The following is a 19,197-nucleotide window of genomic DNA, read 5'->3' as shown; positions in this document are numbered from 1 at the left end:
GGTTGTCACGTTCCGGCATAATTATGATATTGGTTTTCACGTTCCGCATAAACATTGGATCGGGTACCACGTTCCGGTATGCTAACTGTTTGGGTTTGGGTTCCATGAGAGGACCAATCATGACTTGTTATAATTGTGTATATTGTTGAGCATGTGATAATCGATATTGTATATGTTCGGTATTTTGCATGTTTATAATGTTCCATTGACTTGCTTATGTTACACTTGGTGGGATAGCCGTGTGATCGTATTAGTACACTGTGATTGTGTACTGATACTGCTCTTGCTCTTATTTTTGTTGAGTACAGGGCATCTTCAAACGGCTACTGACAGACCTCGCTTAGAAGATCAGTGATCGTTCGAATTCAAGGGTGAGCCAATTCTTCCGGGCTGCCATGAGTTCTCTTTCGTCTATGTCCACCATTTTCGGACTTAGACTTTTGTTCTAAATAGTCGATTTGTTCATTAGATTGAGGTTGCATCCCTTCTTGTTTAGACTTGTAGAACTTTAGATGTTTTGGTACATTGACTTTCAGGTTATAGGTTATTCTTCTGTATTGTTTAGTTCGTTATTAGTCTTTTTTTGGAGTTTATGGGAACTCCCTATTTCTTTCCTTAGTATTTAGCTTTCTTCCGTAACTTAAATGCCTTAGTTTTGGTTTAGTTGCTTGGTTTGGGCTGTAGTAGTGGTTCTCCCACCATAGTGTTAGTGTGGGTGTCAATCACAACGGTCTGGGTCATGACATTATGTCTATTGGTGGACTTTACATTTGTGCCTCTTTACTCTCAACAATTGTGGAAGAAAGTGGTCATTAGTTGTTAGTAACTTATGTAACCACCAACTCTTCATTTCACTCATTATTCTATCTTTATGTCTTGTAACTTGTGTAATTTTAAGTCATTCATTTGTCAAATTTACTACCCACTATCTTCCTATTCATTGCAAGGAAGAATTTATCACCTATAAATAGTGTGGTCTTCATTTGTGTTGTGAAGAAGAAGAAGAGAAAACGAGAGATGTACAAGAAAACATAGAGTGAAAAAGATGAGTACTTATTATATTTAGATTAGTGTAGTGAAAGAAAGAGTTGAGACATAGAACAATTAATATTTGATCACCCCGTTCGAAAAGTAGTTCTTATATATATAGAGAGAGACCTAGATTCTTGATTAATGGCTCTTTTGGTTAGATTTAATTAATCTCATGATCTCATTTGAACAACAAAATCATTTTTATACCATATTTGGTGTATGACTCGCTAAGCCATGAAAAGTTTATACATAGAGCCATTCTCAAGTAGCAATTAGTGAAAAAACTTTAATTTGCACACAGATTTGTGTTTTCATACATATTGTATCTTGGATTATTTTTTATATAATGTTTGTAAGTACATTTGTTCTAAAGATAAGCGCATCAAATCGTGTTTGATTCGCCTCATTTGAATTCTTCTCAAAGGCTATGTATGGTATCTACAAATTATGTTAACATTATGCTCGATAAATGATAAAAAAAATATAATTCTTTCAGATCATTTACACGGAGGTCAAATTTAAATTATTCTTAAATTGTCATTCTTACGGAAAGTCAGATTTATGTTTAATGTTGAATTAGCTATTTTTTTTCTCTGATGTATTTTCATTCAGTATATAGTTGTTCTTAATTTACGGGCTTAAGTAGTCTTTTGCATGTTACAAGTATAATATTCTTTATTTAGAGAGAATGGTATGTTTAACTCATATTTTAATTTTTCCTGTAGCCATATGATAGAGTGCATTCTTGATATAGTGAGAAATTGATTCACTCACAAAACTTAAATTTTCAATAAAAAAAAAAATCAAGTGAAATTTATGTCAAAACCCAACTAATTTAACAAAAAAAAATTGTATCTTCAACATCAAGTACTCTTTTTATTCAAATTACCGCGCAGGAAGTGGTATTGCTAAAATTCATTGATTGGATTTTATTTAGCGACAAAGAGCTCTCTCTAAATAGTAGAATTAATATGCTAATTTATTTAATAATCGCGGGAGTAAATTAATTATTTTATCTCAATTTATTTGATATATTTATCATTGAATTTATGAAATATGAAAAGATTTTTCAATGTTTCAAAACTACCCTTAAAATAAGTATAATTTACATAAATCTCATAGTACTAAGAGTAATTAAATCATTTTCCTACTCTTTCTAAAATTACAAAAATTCCTTAAAATTTATGAATTTCAGATACATCAGCTGATATCCAGATACATAGGGGAGGGATGTATCGGAGAGGGGATAGGGATGTATCAGAGAAAGGGATAGGACATCCGGATACATAGGGGTGGTTTGTATCCGGGAGAGGAGGGATGTATCGGAGAGGGAATATCGATGTATCTAAGAAGGGATAAGACATCTGAATACATAGTGGAGGGATGTATCAGAGAGGGAAGGGATGTATCAGCGAGAGGAGAGTGATGTATTCAAGATGAGATTTTTGAAAAAAATTAAATTGTCGAAAATTTTAGAGATTAAGATAAAATAAGATGTGTATTTAGGTAGTTTTTCTTTAAAATAAATACATTTATAAATAGAAGAGTACACATTTTTACAATATTCATAAATGTGAAGTTATTAAATTTTAATATATATATATATATATATATATATATATATATTCTTGATTGATGACTCTTTTGGTTAGATTAAATTAGTCAAATGATGTCATTTGGACAACAAGATAATTTAATTTACCATATTCTTGAGATATTTCTACATTTATTAATTCATTAATTATTAATGTCAAAGTTGACTGATTTCTTATCATTTTCTTCTTGAACTTTGACTATTAAGCTATAAAATCTTTTTTTTTTTAACCATATTTCAGAGATATGCAAAAAAACTAAATTTTATTAATTTCATAGTTGACTGATATCTTGTCATTTTCTTGAACTTTGACCATTAGTTTTTGAAAGAACATCATGAAATTCATCTATTTAAAGGACTTTCTCCTCTTATGAGAACTAAGTCATATGAAAAATAAGCACAACAAGACCATCTTGACTCTTAATTTTCTCTTTTGTTTCAATGGCTTCTTCAAGAAGGGGTTTTAGTTCACAACAAGAACTTGTCATCAAGTGAATTTTTCTTTACATTGTTAGTGTATATAAGTTAAAATCTTATTTATTTTATATATTCATGAATTTTTTTTAATGTTGCTTACCATTTTTAGAGAATTCGAGAGATATCAGGCACTTATCAAGTGAGTTTCTTTTTAATTTTCTCTCCTCATCCCGCTCTTAACTAATAACATCCATCAATTGTGCATCAAAATTTATTTTTATGTATATATTATAAAATATAATTTATCTTACTTTCACGATTAAAAAACACCTATTTTTTATCTATGGTTTAACTATTTCTATGTCAAATTTTATCTATTTTAAATTCTTCATTATTTTTTCTTATGCTGCTTACTATTTTTTTTTTTAGAACATTGAAGGAAATAGACAAGGAGGCACATATGCTTCAACATTCATTGCTCTGCAAGAAAAACACATTGTTGATTGAAAGGAGGAGTGTATCTACTTGCTTAACTTTTGATGAAAACAAGATATCTAAGGAGGTTGAGCAACAAATTGAAGAGGTTAGTGTTCATCTCATCATATATATTGATATTAACAATGTGAATAACATATATCCTATATATGATTAGCTCGTTTTCTGTTTTTTTTTTTTTTTTTTTCCATAACGAAGAGGTTCTTAATGTTATCGAATATGCAAAAATAATGATTGATGAAGAGTAAACTTGCCCTGGAAGCTTTTATGACATTGCAATCTTATCATCTTAGTGTTAAATTAAAAATAAAATAGTTATAGCCTCTTACTCTTTTGGAGGAGCAACTTTACTTATGAATTGCCTAAAATTATCTTGATATTCTAGTGTTATTTCAATACTTATTTTCAAATTTAATTGTTATCATGTTTATCCTAATTTTTTTGGTTGTTGAATCTACTATAATATTGCATGAGAAATTAAATAAACCAACATAGGTAAAGATATTCTAACTAATTTTACCACTAAACCAAATGGATTGCGAATTAAAAAGTTATCATCAATTATGGTCACATTTAATGGTATAAACTTTTTTCCATTTTTGGTTCTACGCACCTTGCAAAACTCAATAAAATACAAGTACCTGGGCGAAAGCACCAAACTCAATATTTTTTATTTAGTGGCAAAAATTTCAACAACAATTATATTTTAATTCATAACATTATAAGTCTGATGAGTTTCGTGCTAAGAATATTAAAGATTAATCGAACACATCAAATTAAAATCATAAATTCGTCATTAGTTATACTATGAGCAGCTTTAATAATTTAAGTTCGACTAAAATAAGTTCTTTTAATCACCGTCACAAATTTAACAAACTATACTCTTGATGAATGATTTTTTTGGTTAGTTTCAATTAATCTAATGTCTTTAAGCAACAAAATTATCTTTTTACTATATGAAATGTGAGATTACATTGGTAAAAACATTATGAAATCAATCTATTTAAAAGATTTTTCTTCTATAGTAAGAACCAGGTCATATAATAAGTCAAAGAGAGAGATATAATAGCTTATTTATTCTTAGTTCTCTCCAATTGCAATGGCCTCTTCAATAAAGATTCTATTTACATTCAAAACTAAAGGTAAAAATTGGGGGTGGGGAAATGAAATAACAATATGAGGAATTGAATCCTCACCAACAGAATGAGAGTTCAGAAAGCCAACCAACTAATTGGCAATATTCTAATAGATAAAAAATTTCATTTCTTATAATTCCTATAATCACTAATTCAAGCCAAGGAAGCCAACCAACTAATTGGCAATATTCTAATAGATAAAAAATTTCATTTCTTATAATTCCTATAATCACTAATTCAAGCCACTTCTGGTGAAAGTCCAAAACCATATGGTAGAATGTTTGAACAAGTACTAAGCTATGATTAGAAGCCTGAATTAGTTTTTTTTGTGGATTTTAAAGCATATTTTGCATTATTTTGATTAAAATCTTCAGCCGAAATCTACCTCAATCTGTTATGTTTTGTAATACAACTATGCTCGATAAAAATAAAAAATATTTTTATGTTTTGTATCTTAACGTTCATAAAAAAAAGTTTCCAATTTCATAAGAGTTTAATTACTATCCACCCAAGAAAATTGCATGGTCACCTCATTTTTAGAAATATTTAGTTTTTCCTCTTAATATATTCACATATTGTTAATATTTAAATAACAATAATTAAAAGAGTATTATATGGTAACTTGGACTCTAAATTAATTATACAAGTTTGTTTAGGATTCTTACTTGGTTTACCAAAAATAAAAAGGATTCTTCCACGCTTTCTTCTCATTATTTTCATGCTCCTTCTCTCTCCCACCACTCAAGCAACTCACGTACACCAGAAGCAATTTGAGACAATCATCAGTGGTAACTTATTAGAAATACGTATTTCTCTTCTCTTAATTCAACTAGTATATTTTCACATCTAATGATTAATGATTTTCAACTTTTTTATAAACACATTTTACAGATCTTTTAACGACATACTCTATCAGTGATTCTCTTTACGCATTTTAATGTAGATTTACAAGTTCGGATGTTCAGTCTTTTAGTGACATACTCTACTTTCTAAATCTCGAAAGTGTTAGCGTTGGAGGTAAGAAGTTAGAATTTAAGTCTTCACACCTCATGAATTCTTCTGATACTGATGAAGATTCGGGAAATATTATAATCGATTCTGGCATGACATTGACATTTCTCCTTGAGGAAATTTACAGCAAACTGGAATCGACTTTGTTGAAAATGATTAAAGGTAAAATTAAATTGTGTGATCATTTTAAGTATACGCTTTTAGTTATCTAATTATTATATTGTGTCTCGACTAGAAAGAGAAAAAAAATCCCTCGAATGAGCTTTCCATATGTTACGAGACGAAAAGTATTGTCGATTTCCTAAGATTGTATTCCATTTCATGGATGCTGATATCCAATTGTTATATATGAATACATTTTCAAAAGTTGATGAAGATATGACTTGTTTGACAATTGTTGGGGGGGGGGGGGGGGGGGGTTGTATATGGTGTTTATGGAAACTTCGAACGGATGAATTTCCTTATTGGATATGATACTATAAATCAAAAAATCTCTTTCTTGCCTACTGATTGTATCAAACACTGATAAATTTGGATTATAATTTCATATTTTTAATTAATTAAGCACAGCTATTTAATGAAATTTGGCTTTCAATTCCATTATATTTGAAATAATTGATTTTATAAAATTCACAATGTTTTTCAAGTTATTTTAAAATAAATTTGTCACTTTTTATGATTTTTAAATAACGTGTATGCTTTTATATAATTAGTACATTTTATGAATATTCAAAAATCGTCTCCAAAAAGATTTTGTTTCACTCATATATTCTGTTAAATTAGTATTAGTTAGTCAGTAGATTATATTTTCAAATTAATTAATTTTTTTAATTACGATTTATAAATAAGTTAATTATTTTATTTTGTTAAGATTAAGATGCTTGTTGATTAATCTTATTTAAATCTTAGCCGAATTTATTGAATTAATTCTATTTGAATACATTCTTAATTACAATTGGCCATAATTGAAACTCATTTGGTCATGTCATAATTTGAAATCTAAACCATTTTATTGTAAATCTAACTATTTTGTTACCTCACTTTAAACTCAACTTTCAGACCAAATTTGGGCCAAACCCAGCCGACGAAATTCATTTTCACCAGCCCAACCCAACCCACCAATATTCCAACGTTCACAATAGGATATTCCAATGGCTAAGGCGTCTACAACATTCAAACATACCATGCGTTCAACAATGATACGATACGATACATGGCGAACAACCAGACGCCAGTACAATGCCTTCATCATCGACTTCCCAACGACCCCGACAGTACAAGCTTCAGAAGTGTGTCCTCATCCTCACCCTTACCCTTTTGTATGAGATCAAGCTAGGTGGAGGCCAAGATCAGACGACTATGTTCATTAATTAATCCATTCCAATTTGTTGATAGTATCTGGTATATTCTTTGTGCTTAAAAAATAATTCAAATTTGGACATTGAAAATTCGCCATATCCTTATCCGATTATTTCCCCTCAATTCGTTCTATATAAACCCCTTTTCATTCCCTTCATTGAGAAAGGTTGGAAAGACTGGTTTGTATTAAAAACATAAACACAATAGTTTTTCTAGTTTTCTTGATCAATTGTTTCCTCTGTCAAATCTTCTAGGTCTCCTTTTCGTTGTTGCATCTGTTTTCTAGTTGCTTGCTCATTTTTACCTATGTTTTTACTCATTGTTCAGTTTTCTAGCTTTCATTGTTGCTTTAATAATATAGTTGATCGTTCACTCTATGTTCTTGTTAGTATTGTTTTTTAGTTTATTATTCGATATTTTTGTTTTCTTGATCAATTGCTAACTCTGTTTTTGTTAGGGTTTGGCTTGGTTTTCTTACCATAATTAAGGTTTATTTTTTCTTAAAAGAAAAGACAAAGCATTACCATAAATATTTTAACTTTTCCTCAAAAGAAAATATGATTCTCTTTTATATTTGATTTATTCTTTCTTTAGAGGAAAAGTTATGAGATATATAAATTGAAGATTTATTCTCATAGAAAAACACAATAGCGTCCACAATGTAGACATTTAAGAGTTTTGTTTATATGAGATTTATTCTCTTAACAGTTTTAGTATTTTTCTTTTTATATTAGTTTTAAAAAAATAATATTATATTTTTAGTATAAGTTTTCATCATCTAATTTATCGTCGTCTTGATTTGCAAATGTAAGCTTCTGTATGACGCCCTAATCACTTTCGAACCTAATAATTTTCAATCTACTTGTTTTTTAGTTGATTTTTCATTTCTAATTCTCACTTTTGGATTTTGCAAGAGCCTACGAATTGTTGGTAGCCAATTCGAGTTTCCCAAAGGAGCAACACTTGGTTACCTTATGTCTCGATAGTTGCATAAAAATTAGAGTTCTTTGTTTTTGGCTGAAGTTTTGGTTTTTGCTTGCTACGACTTGAACATGATTAGTGGTTTATTGCTTGTTTTGATTAGTGGTTTTGCAATGGAAGACATATCTTCCAAATGTTCATGATTTGTCCTGTTATTAATCTTTGAAAAACTTACCCACTAATTTTCGTTACTTTGTCAATTTTTGTGAGTTATGTTATATTCCCTTTATGTGTTCTCGTTAAATTTACAAAAGTTTCACTAGAAGTCCTTCCCGTTCTATTATAGAAAACTTCATGTGTAGTTGAAAATGAAGGAAAAGCAAACTACTTATTGAGCTAGACTGAACATTTTTTCACTTTCATGTTCCTATGATGGTCCTTTTCTATGATTCTTCTATTACTATTTGAATTTCTGTTACATTATTCAACTGGTGTACATTATTCATTATGATGTTTGGAAATCGTTTCCTATTTTTATCAAATTTAGGATACCAATGTTATGTAATTTTCGAGAATGATTTCTCTAATAAATTTATGTGGCTTTATCCCATGAAAAAATAAATCACGATGTTTTTCTACATTTTTGTGCATTTCAAAAGCAATTTGAAAACATTTTCAACAATAATAAGAAAACTTTTAAAGAGAAGAAGGTGGTGAATTTGTCGGGGTGTTGTGTGACAATGTTGGAATATTATAATATCACCGATATTTATTTAAACTACAATTTTTTGCTCAAAATTTTTATGATTATTTTTCCTCTAGTCATATGATAGGGTGCATTCTTGTTATAGTGAAGATTTGATTCACTCACAAAACTAAAAATTTTAGTAAAAACAAAAGTATAAAGTGAAATTTATGTCAAAACCCAATTAATTTCAAAAAATAATAATTGTATCTTCAACATCAAGTACTTATTTTATTCAATTTGAACTCAAATATATTTCAACTTGTCATGCAGGAAGTGGTATTGCTAGAATTCATTGATTGGACTTTATTTATCGATAGAGAGCTATCTTTAAATAATAAAATTTATAAGCTAATTTATTTAAAAATTGTGTGTGCAAGATAATTATTCCATCTCAATTTATGTGATGTATTTTGCACGGATTTATGAAATATGAAAAGACTTTTCAATATTTCAAAATTAACCTTGAAATAAATACATTTTTAAATAGAAGAATACACATTTATGGATTTTTTTGTCAAATAATATAAAAGGGTCATTAAACATTTGTGATATACAAAAATAAGTCATTCTTTTTGGGTCTGACTAATGAAAAGTGTGTCACATAAATTGGAATAGAGAAAAAAGTAAATGTGATAATAACGATGACAAATAAACAATACTCCCTCTAGTACATATTAACTAAATTTGTGAGTCGGATGCACACCTATTAAGAAAATTATTCAAGGACATAATTTCAATTATTGTCCTTTGTGAAATAAAAAATATAACTTTGTAAATAGTGCAATTTGTCTCCTAGAAAATATAAAACTTCAATAAATGAAAGGACAAATAAGGAAAAAAATTCAAACATCTCTCTTGAACTTTGAACAATTCAATTATTTTGAATAATAAAAAAGCCTCAAAAATTTAATTAATATGAAATAGAAGGAGTAACATGGATAATTTATATATAATAAATATAATAAAGTTACATAAATTGTTTTTTTAAGAAAACCTCTAAATGCTACCATCTCTTTACAAACAACTAAAATTTGGCACTCACAATATTTGGTCACCCCCGTTTGGAAATTAGTTCTTACATTTTAAATTTATATATATTTTTATAGAGAGAGAGAGAGAGAGATATTCTTGATTAACGACTCTTTTGGCTAGATTTAATTAGCCTCATGATGTCATTTGAGCAACAAAATTAATTTATACCATATTCTTGATATATGCAAGATTTTCAAAAATTATTAATTTATTAATTTCACACTTGACTGATATCTAATCATTTTCTTGAACTTTGACTATTACTTTTGGTAAGAACATTATGTTATCCATCTATTTAAGGGGTATTCCCCTCTTATGAGAACCAAGTCATATGAATAACAAGAACAATAACACCATTTGATTCTTAATTTTCTCTTTTGTTTCAATGGAACTTGTCATCAAGTGAGTTTTTCTTTACATTATTAGTGTATATAAGTTACTCTTATTTATTTCATATGTTCATGGATTTTTTTTTATTGCTTATCATTTTTAGAGAATTCGAGAGACGGGAGACACTTATCAAGTGAGTTTCTTTTTTATTTTCTCTCCTCGTCCTGCTCATAACTAATAACATCCATTAATTGTGCATCAAAAGTTATTTTTATGTATCTATTATAAAATATAATTTATCTTATTTTCATAATTACAAAACACGTATTTTTTATGGATGGTTAAAGTATTTCTATGTCAAATTTTATTTATTTTACATTCTTCAAGAATTTTTCTAATGTTGCTTACTATTTTATTTTAGAGAATTAAAGGAAATAGAAAATAAGGCACGTATGCTTCAACATTCATTGATTGAAAGGAAGAGTATATATACTTGCTGAACTTTTGATGAAGAAAAACTATCTAAGGAGGCTGACCAACAGGTTGAAGAGGTTAGTTTTGTAACATCTCTCAAAATGAAATAACTAGGAAAAAGCTAATAATTGAAAATAATCATTTTTGGGAAGAATGAAAAAATCTGGAAATTTTGTTAAGTTAGAATAAGTTGAGTTTTGGTCAAATTCAAACGGCCATAACTTCTAGCTCAAGATGAGTTAGAGGTACTTCCAGATATGGTAGGAAAGCTCTTGGAATTATATTTCCAATGCCGTTGAGTTTGCACGATTCCGAGTTCGTATGAGTGAGTTATGCCCTTTGGAAGTTGGGCTGTTGGAATAAGGAAAATCCAACCCGGATTTTTAAAGGGTAGTTTGGTCTTTTCCTTGCCCAATTATTTTATTTCGTTTTTGGTAATTAAGTTAGGGTCTAATCAGAATTAGATCAGTTTACGCTTTTACCAAAATATGCTAGGGCTTGGAGAAAAGAGAAAAGAGAAAAGAAGAGGAGAAAGGAGAAGAGAAGCAAGATTCGTCAAGATCGTCGAGTTTAGCTTATGGATTTTGTCGAGGGTGATCCCTACAAGGTATGTGAGATCACATAGCGTTGGGTTAGTTCACCCATGGGCTAATATTCATGATTCAATTCAGTGAAATAATGTTTGATTTCAAAGTAAATCCTTTGAGTTCTTGATGAAATTCGTTTGAATTTCTATGGGTTGTGTTGTTGAAGTTTCTTAAGGTTTGATTCATGTTTCCGGGTGTAATTTCAGGTTGAATCTATCATATATTGAGGGTATAAATGATTCTAAGTGTTTGGGAAAAGAACCATTGAAGTTTAGAGGGTTTAGAGATGAAAAACGAGCAAGAAAAGTCGTCAAACACCTGGGGATAGGGGTGGGGCAGCGCACCAGCCAGCGCGCCCCAAAAAGGGGCTCTGAACTTTCACCCTTGGGGCACCGCACCAGCCAGCGCGCCCCACATGTTCTCTGAACTTTGAGGGCTGACCCCCCGCGCCTCTCAGAGCGCCAGGGATGCCAGTTCTCCCCATTCGCTCCCCACTTTTTAGTACTTGTTCCTTACCAATGTACCTATGTTTTCTAGTTCATTCCAACACTCTAAGGTACATCTAAACATCATGAAATCATCCATAAACATGAGATCATGAATCTTGAATCCATAATCCAATTCAAGGAAAGTTAAGATCAAAGTCAAGAGAAGTAAGAGTCAAGTCAAGAGAAGTTCTTAGAGTTTTCCAAAAGTCTTTTCCAAATATTTTAACTTTGTTTTAAGACTTAAAGTTCAAGTTGAGTAAAGATTAAAGAGTAAAGTTTGAAGTTCATTTCTTCAAAAGTATATGGGGACTATGTATTCCCAAAGGGTTTAAAATGCTTTCACATTTAAACAAGAAAGGAAACCTCGATTTCCAAAGAGCCTACTGGCTAGTTTTCATAAAAGAGTAATCGCTTTCTAAATGAAGCAAGAGAGGAAATTTTGATTTCCAAGATAGCCTTTGAGCTAAGTTTTGAGCATTAATCTCAAATCACAGAAAGATGTATGTTTTTAAACATAAGAGCTAATATTATATTTTTGGGAGTAGTATTGAGCACCGATATGAAAGAGAGTTCAGACAACTCACAGCCCCCATAAACCATGTAGCCATCATGGGTAGAAAAGGGTCATACTTTTTAGATGATTCCTTTAGTGCTTTTTAGCATAGACTAGTGGATCCACTTAGTAGTTTAGGTTCTATACCCTCGGCAAGGTATAGGATGGCCCTGGCAGTGTGAGGCAAAACGATGTATCATCACAATAGCTCTTACGTGATGGTTGTCGATTAGAGAAACTCCCACAGAAGTAATTGTATTCTTATATACATAGTTTATTGTATTTTTACATATATTTTCAGAGTTATAGTGTATCTTTGCATACACACAGAGTTGACATCATGTTTTAAACAATTTTTCTTTATATTGCACTTGTTCTAAACTGCTTTATATTGAAATGAGTTCAGTTATGTTGAGTTGAGTTGAGTTGAGCCAGGTAAGTTCTCCAGATTCCTTTCAAGCCTATGTTATGTTTAGCATTCCAACTCGCATACTCGTACATTCAAGGAACTGATGCCAGTTGGCCTGCATCTTATTATGATGCAGACACAGGTAACTAGAATCGGCATCCAACACATCGTTGATTCAGTGAGCAGTTCAGAGTCTGTTAGTGAGCCTCCTTGCTTTCTGAAGGACTCCTTTACCTTGCTTTCAGTATTTTTTTTCATTGTTAAGATGATCGGAGGTCTTGTCCCGACATCCCTCTTTGTTTTAGAGGCTTCATAGACAGTTAGTAGTTCAGTTGTCTTTACATTAACATTTCATTTGTTAAGACTTTAGTTGCCATTTTTGGCCAAGTTGAATGTTTGACTTTTAAGCATTCTCAGTATTTTATTATTCAAGTGAGTATAGTGCTATTGATCATTATAAATATGCATAGAGTCTTTCGCTGAGTAAGTAAGCCAGGCCAAGGGTTCGCTTGGGGCCAGCAATGGTTCTCGAGTGCCGGCCACTCCTAGGGTGTAGGCTCGGGGTGTGACAAACTTGGTATCAGAGCACAGATTTCAAGAGTCCTAGGGAGTTTATGAAGTCGTGGCTGTAGAGTCATGTTTATTGGTGTGAAGCACGCCACATCTATAATTAGAAGGCTGCAACATTTAGGAAATATCTCACTTCTTTCATATTCATTTCATGCGATGGAGTTAATCTCTATAAAGTTTCTTTCTACTCGTGATTACGCCTAACCAATTGTGAGCTGGCCTATGGTCAAGAGTGCCTTTATAAATTTATTCATTGTTGGGTTGACTCGTATACCAAGTAAGGAAAGTAAGGCAGCCATACTAATAGGTGACATGGGCATAGAAATGCTGATGATCTATGTGCAACAAGTTGAGAAGGACAAGTTGAGGGATAGAGAAGAGTTTAAGAATAAAAGGGATAAGACATCAGGGAATGAATTCGGGTAGCAAAAGACTAATGTGAACCGGTCTTCTTTCCAACATAAGCAGAAAGGACTTGCTCCATCATCTGTTAGTGTACCTGCACCAAGGAACAAATATGAGTACAATAGTCAGAATTCTCAGAACTTCAGAGCTAGACCTGCACATTCGTAAGGTAGTAAGGCATAAGGGGGTAATAAGACTCCTGCATGTGCTAAGTGTGGTAGGAGCCACTCAGGGGTGTGTCGTGATAGCTCCACTAGTTGTTTCAAGTATGGCCAGAACGGTCATTTTATGAGAGAGAGTGTCCAAAGAGTAGACAGAGTAATTGTAATGGGGGCAATAGAGCCCAGCCTTGTTCAGTTGCTCAACTAGATAGAGTTGCATCTAGATGAGCTACTTCAAGGGCAGGTAGAGAAGGAAACCGTCTTTATGCTATCGCTAGTCGCCGAGAGCAAGAGGATTCGCCAGATGTTATCACTGGTATGATCCAAGTCTTCAATTTTGATGTTCTTCCAGGGCAACTTCTTGAGCCTTCAGTGTTTCTACACCTGATGGTGAGTCTATTCTAGTAGAAAGAGTCTATCATGATTGTTCCGTTTCGTCAATCACAAGAGTACCATGGCTGATTTAGTTTGAGTTAGACATGGTAGAGTTTGATGTCATTCTAGGTATGGACTGGTTTCATGCATGTTATGCATCAATAGATTCTAGAACTCGAGTAGTCAAGTTCCGGTTTCCAGTGAACCAGTGATACAGTTGAAGAGCAGTTCAGCAGTGCCTAAGGGTCATTTTATTTCATACCTTAAGGTAAGAAAGTTAGTTTCCAAGGGGTGTGTCTATCACTTAGTCTGAGTTAATGACTCTAGTGTTGAGATACCTCTTATTCAGTCAGTTCAGTAGTAAGAGAATTTCCAGAAGTCTTTCGTGATAATCTTCCCGGAGTCCCTTCTAAGAGAGAAATAGACTTCGGTATAAACATTCTTCCAAATACTCGTCCTATATCTATTCCGTCATATAGAATGGCACCAACAGAGTTGAAAAAACTTAAAGAGCAATTAAAGGATCTCCTAGATAAAGGCTTTATTCGACCAAGTGTCTCACCTTGGGGCACTCCGATCTTATTCGTGAGAAAGAAAGATGGTTCTCTTAGGATGTGTATAGATTACCGTCAGTTGAACAAAGTTATCCTCTTCCAATGATTGATGATCTATTCGATCAACTTCAGGGTGCCACATGTTTCTCTAAGATAGATCTCAGATCTGGCTACCATCAGTTAAGAGTAAGGGAATGTGATATTCCAAAGACGGCTTTCAGGACCCGTTATGGTCATTATGAGTTTCTGGTCATGTCGTTCGGTTGAACTAATGAACCTACAATGTTCATGGACCTTATAAATAGAGTATTTAAACCTTATTTAGATATGTTTATTATCGTATTCATTGATGACATACTAATCTATTCAAGGAATGAAGAAGATCATGCTAGGCATCTCAGAATAGTTCTTCAGACTTTGAAAGATAAGGAGTTATATGCTAAGTTCTCTAAATGTGAGCTTTGGCTTGAGTCGGTGGCATTCTTAGACACATTGTGTTTAGAGAGGGACTTAAAGTTGATACTCAGAAGATTGAGGCAATACAGAATTGACCTAGACCCACATCTCCAACTGATATTAAGAGTTTCTTGGGTTTGGCTGGCTATTATAGAAGGTTTGTAGAGGGGTTCTCGTCCATTTCATATCCTTTGACCAAGTTGACTCAAAAGACAATTAAGTTTCAATGGTCTGAAGCTTGTGAGAAAAGTTTTTAGGAATTGAAAAAGAGGTTGACTACTGCCTCAGTTTTGACATTACCAGAAGGTACTCAAGATTTTGTGGTGTCTTGTGATGCATCTAGAGTTTGTTTGGCTTATGTCTTAATGCAGAATGAGAAAGTTATAGCTTATGCCTCCGAACAGTTGAAAATTCATGAGAAGAATTACCTAACCCGTGACTTAAAGTTGGTTGCTGTAGTAATTTCTTTGAATAAATGGCGTCATAATCTTTATGGTGTTCATGTGGATGTGTTCACCGATCACAAAAGTCTTCAGTATGTGTTTATTCAGAAAGAGCTTAATCTCAGACAAGGTGGTTAGAGTTACTTAAAGATTATGACATTAGTATTCTTTATCACCCAGGTAAGACTAATGTTGTTGATGATGCCTTGAGTAGATTATCTATGGGTAGTACTGCCCATTTTGAGGAAGATAAGAAAGGGTTGGCAAAAGAGGTGCATAGACATGCAAGGCTAGGAGTTCGACTAATGGATTCCATAGAAGGAGGAGTAGTGGTGATGAATGGGGCTAAATCATCATTAGTCTCAGAAGTAAAAGATAAGCAAGACCAAGATCCTTTATTGCTTGAATTAAAGGCAAGTGTTTATAAGCAAAAGTATTAGCTTTTGAACAAGGGGGAGATGACACATTGAGGTATCAAGGTAGATTGTGTGTACCAATAGTGGATGGAATCCAAGAGAGGATCATGGAGGAAGCTCATACTTCCAGATATTCCATTCATCTGGGTTCCACAAAGATGTATCGCGACTTGAGAGAGGTGTATTGGTGGAATAGTATGAAGAAGGGCATTGTAGAATTTGTTGCTAAGTGCCCAAATTGCCAACAAGTTAAAGTAGAGCACCAAAGGCCCGGTGGTTTGGCTCAGAATATAGAACTTCCGAAATGGAAGTGGAAGATGATTAATATGGATTTCATCACAAGTTTACCAAGGTCTCGCTGGAAGCATGATTCTATTTGGGTGATTGTTGATAGAATAACAAAATCAGCCCACTTTTTACCGGTAAAGACTACTCATTCGGTAGAAGATTATGTTAAGTTGTATCTTCAAGAGGTTGTAAGACTTCATGGATTCCGGTCTCCATTATTTCAGACAGAGGTGTGCAATTTACTGCACAGTTTTGGAAGTCATTCCAGAAAGGCTTGGGTTCAAAGGTTAACTTAAGAACCGCATTTCATCCTCAGATAGATGGGCAAGCAGAGCGCACTATTCAGACCCTGGAGGATATGTTGAGGGCTTGTGTGATTGATTTCAACGATAATTGGGATGATCACCTACCTCTCGTCGAGTTCGCTTACAACAATTGTTACCACTTGAACATCCAAATGGCTCCTTATGAAGCTCTTTATGGAAGAAGATGTAGATCTCCTATTGCATGGTTTGAAGTCGGTGAAGCAGGGTTGATAGGACCAGATAAAGTTCATCAATCTATGGACAAGGTACAAGTGATTCAAGAGAGGTTGAAAACGGCACAGAGTCATCAGAAATCCTACACTGATGTTGTAACAACCCGGAAAACTAGTGAGACCAAGCTAGAGTCTAATAGAAACGAATAGGTGAAACTAGAGCCTCATATGTGAGTTTGAAATTGGAAACTTGATTAAATATTGTTAAATGATTTCCCGAGTGAAGGTTGAGGAACATAACAGGGTCTAGTTCAACAGGTGATTGGCCAAAAAGGGCTCCACCATCGAAGAGTGCAAGAAGTTCATCGTCGCCTCCGTTATCTGAATCGGTGGGTAAGGAAAACGATGAGTCGTCTCCGAAGGGATTGTCGTCGGTAATAGGATCTGGAGGAGGGACGGTTTGGGATTCTTCTAAAAATGTACCATTGAAATTAGGGCATGAGAGTTTAGAATTTGGCAATGGTGTTAAGCTGACAGTGCTCTGACATCCGTAGCAGTAGTAATTCTGAGGTGAATTTCCGGCCATTTCTCCGCCGCCAGAGTTTTCGGCCGACGACATTGGATATATAGAAGAGAATTATGAGTTCTATGTGTAGTTTTTATAGAGAAAAGTATGAGAAAGACACAGAAGAATTTATCTGACACATTTTTTTAGTGTCAGAATTTTATAACCTAAAGCCCTGTCTGGACATTATTAATGAAATCAAAATGATTTGACTCTAATTAAGATTTTTAAGCTATAAATGAAAATTAAAGGGGGTCATTTGGTATTCGGTTCGGAATTTTTAAATTTTCAGTAGAACAACATGCTAACGGATAGTTAACAGTAGTATTGAAATACCGAACTTTTGAATAATTTGGTCATATCATTTTTAAGCTGGAGCCCTCGTCCTTATACGACTTTCTTTCTCTGTGTTCTATCACTCACAGATGGCGTTTCTTCTGCCCTTTTTTTATGTGTTGGTGTTCTATATGACCAACATAACACTCGATCTGTTAGATATTACGACTCTTTGAAAACTTTTTCAAAAGCTTTTAGCAAAAAATACAACAACAATTCTCGTATTATAAAGTTAATACCTTTGCTCTTATTATTTCTATTTTTCGATGCGAGCGCACGATATAATAGAAAATTAACTTTAAAAAAAGGTTGTGCTAAAGAGTCAAAAATTAATGTATGCACCCCAAACACAAATGAACAATCAATGTAAATTATAATCGAAGCATATGTGCCTAATCTTTTATGACCAAATATAATGAGCCCAGCCTTCTTCAGTTGCTCTACTAGATAGAGTTGCATCTAGATGAGCTACTTCAAGGGCAAGCAGAGAAGGAAACCGTCTTTATGTTATCGCTAGTCGCCGAGAGCAAGAGGATTCGCCAGATGTTATTACTGGTATGATCCAAGTCTTCAATTTTGATGTTCTTCCAGGGCAACTTCTTGAGCCTTCAGTGTTTCTACACCTGATGGTGAGTCTATTCTAGTAGAAAGAGTCTATCATGATTGTTCCGTTCTGTCAAATACAGGAGTACCATGGCTGATTTAGTTTGAGTTAGACATGGTAGAGTTTGATGTCATTTTAGGTATGGACTGGTTTCATGCATGTTATGCATCAATAGATTGTAGAACTCAAGTAGTCAAGTTCCAGTTTCCAGTGAACCAGTGATAGAGTTGAAGAGCAGTTCAGCAATGCCTAAGGGTCATTTTATTTCATACCTTAAGGCGAGAAAGTTAGTTTCCAAGGTGTGTGTCTTTTATTTAGTCTGAGTTAATGACTCTAGTGTTGAGATACCTCTTATTCAGTCAGTTCAGTAGTAAGAGAATTTCCAGAAGTCTTTCGTGATGATCTTCCCGGAGTCCCTCCTGAGAGAGAAATAGACTTCGGTATAGACATTCTTCTAGATACTTGTCCTATATCTATTCTGTCACGGCCCGGGAGCACCCCCTAGTCGTAACCGGCGTACTCGACCTCGAAGAGGTCTAATACAAGCCTCTTAGCATTCATTCATCGCATAGACACTAAAACCATAAGGAATTAAAAACTTTTTTTACCAAGAAAACATTTCATAAAAAAAAAATATAGCAAGCGGAAGACTTTCTAGACTTTATACATGATGTCTCAAAACCATCTAATACTTTAGAGTACAAAATTCGGGACTAATCCCATACACAACTTAAACAATACTAAAAAGACATAAAAGAACATATTGGGTATTGTCCTCGAATATATGAGGACTCACCAAGCCTTCATCTTCAACACTTAGAAACCTATCAAATAGCCATGACATGTCATCATCTCCAAATCCCTACACTTTAGTCCAAAAAGGGAAATAAAGGGGTTAACACAATTAAGTACTAAGTATGGAAACCATGCAAAAACATGCTAAAAATGACATTTGGTTGA

At 33.1% G+C, this 19,197-nt stretch overlaps 1 protein-coding gene across 3 annotated transcripts in view; it reads right to left on the bottom strand.

Annotated features, from left to right (window-relative positions):
* The window catches only part of LOC125812740 (photosystem II reaction center W protein, chloroplastic-like), a 428,451-nt gene that overhangs the window by 201,779 nt on the left and 207,475 nt on the right, over nt 1–19,197 (bottom strand). The gene's annotated exons all lie outside the window — the stretch shown is intronic.

The sequence above is a fragment of the Solanum verrucosum genome, unplaced genomic scaffold (assembly GCF_900185275.1).
Source record: "Solanum verrucosum unplaced genomic scaffold, falcon-dt-bn FXZP01000235.1, whole genome shotgun sequence".
In the NCBI taxonomy this organism is placed as follows: domain Eukaryota; kingdom Viridiplantae; phylum Streptophyta; class Magnoliopsida; order Solanales; family Solanaceae; genus Solanum; species Solanum verrucosum.
This window is presented reverse-complemented; position numbering and strand designations above follow the sequence as displayed.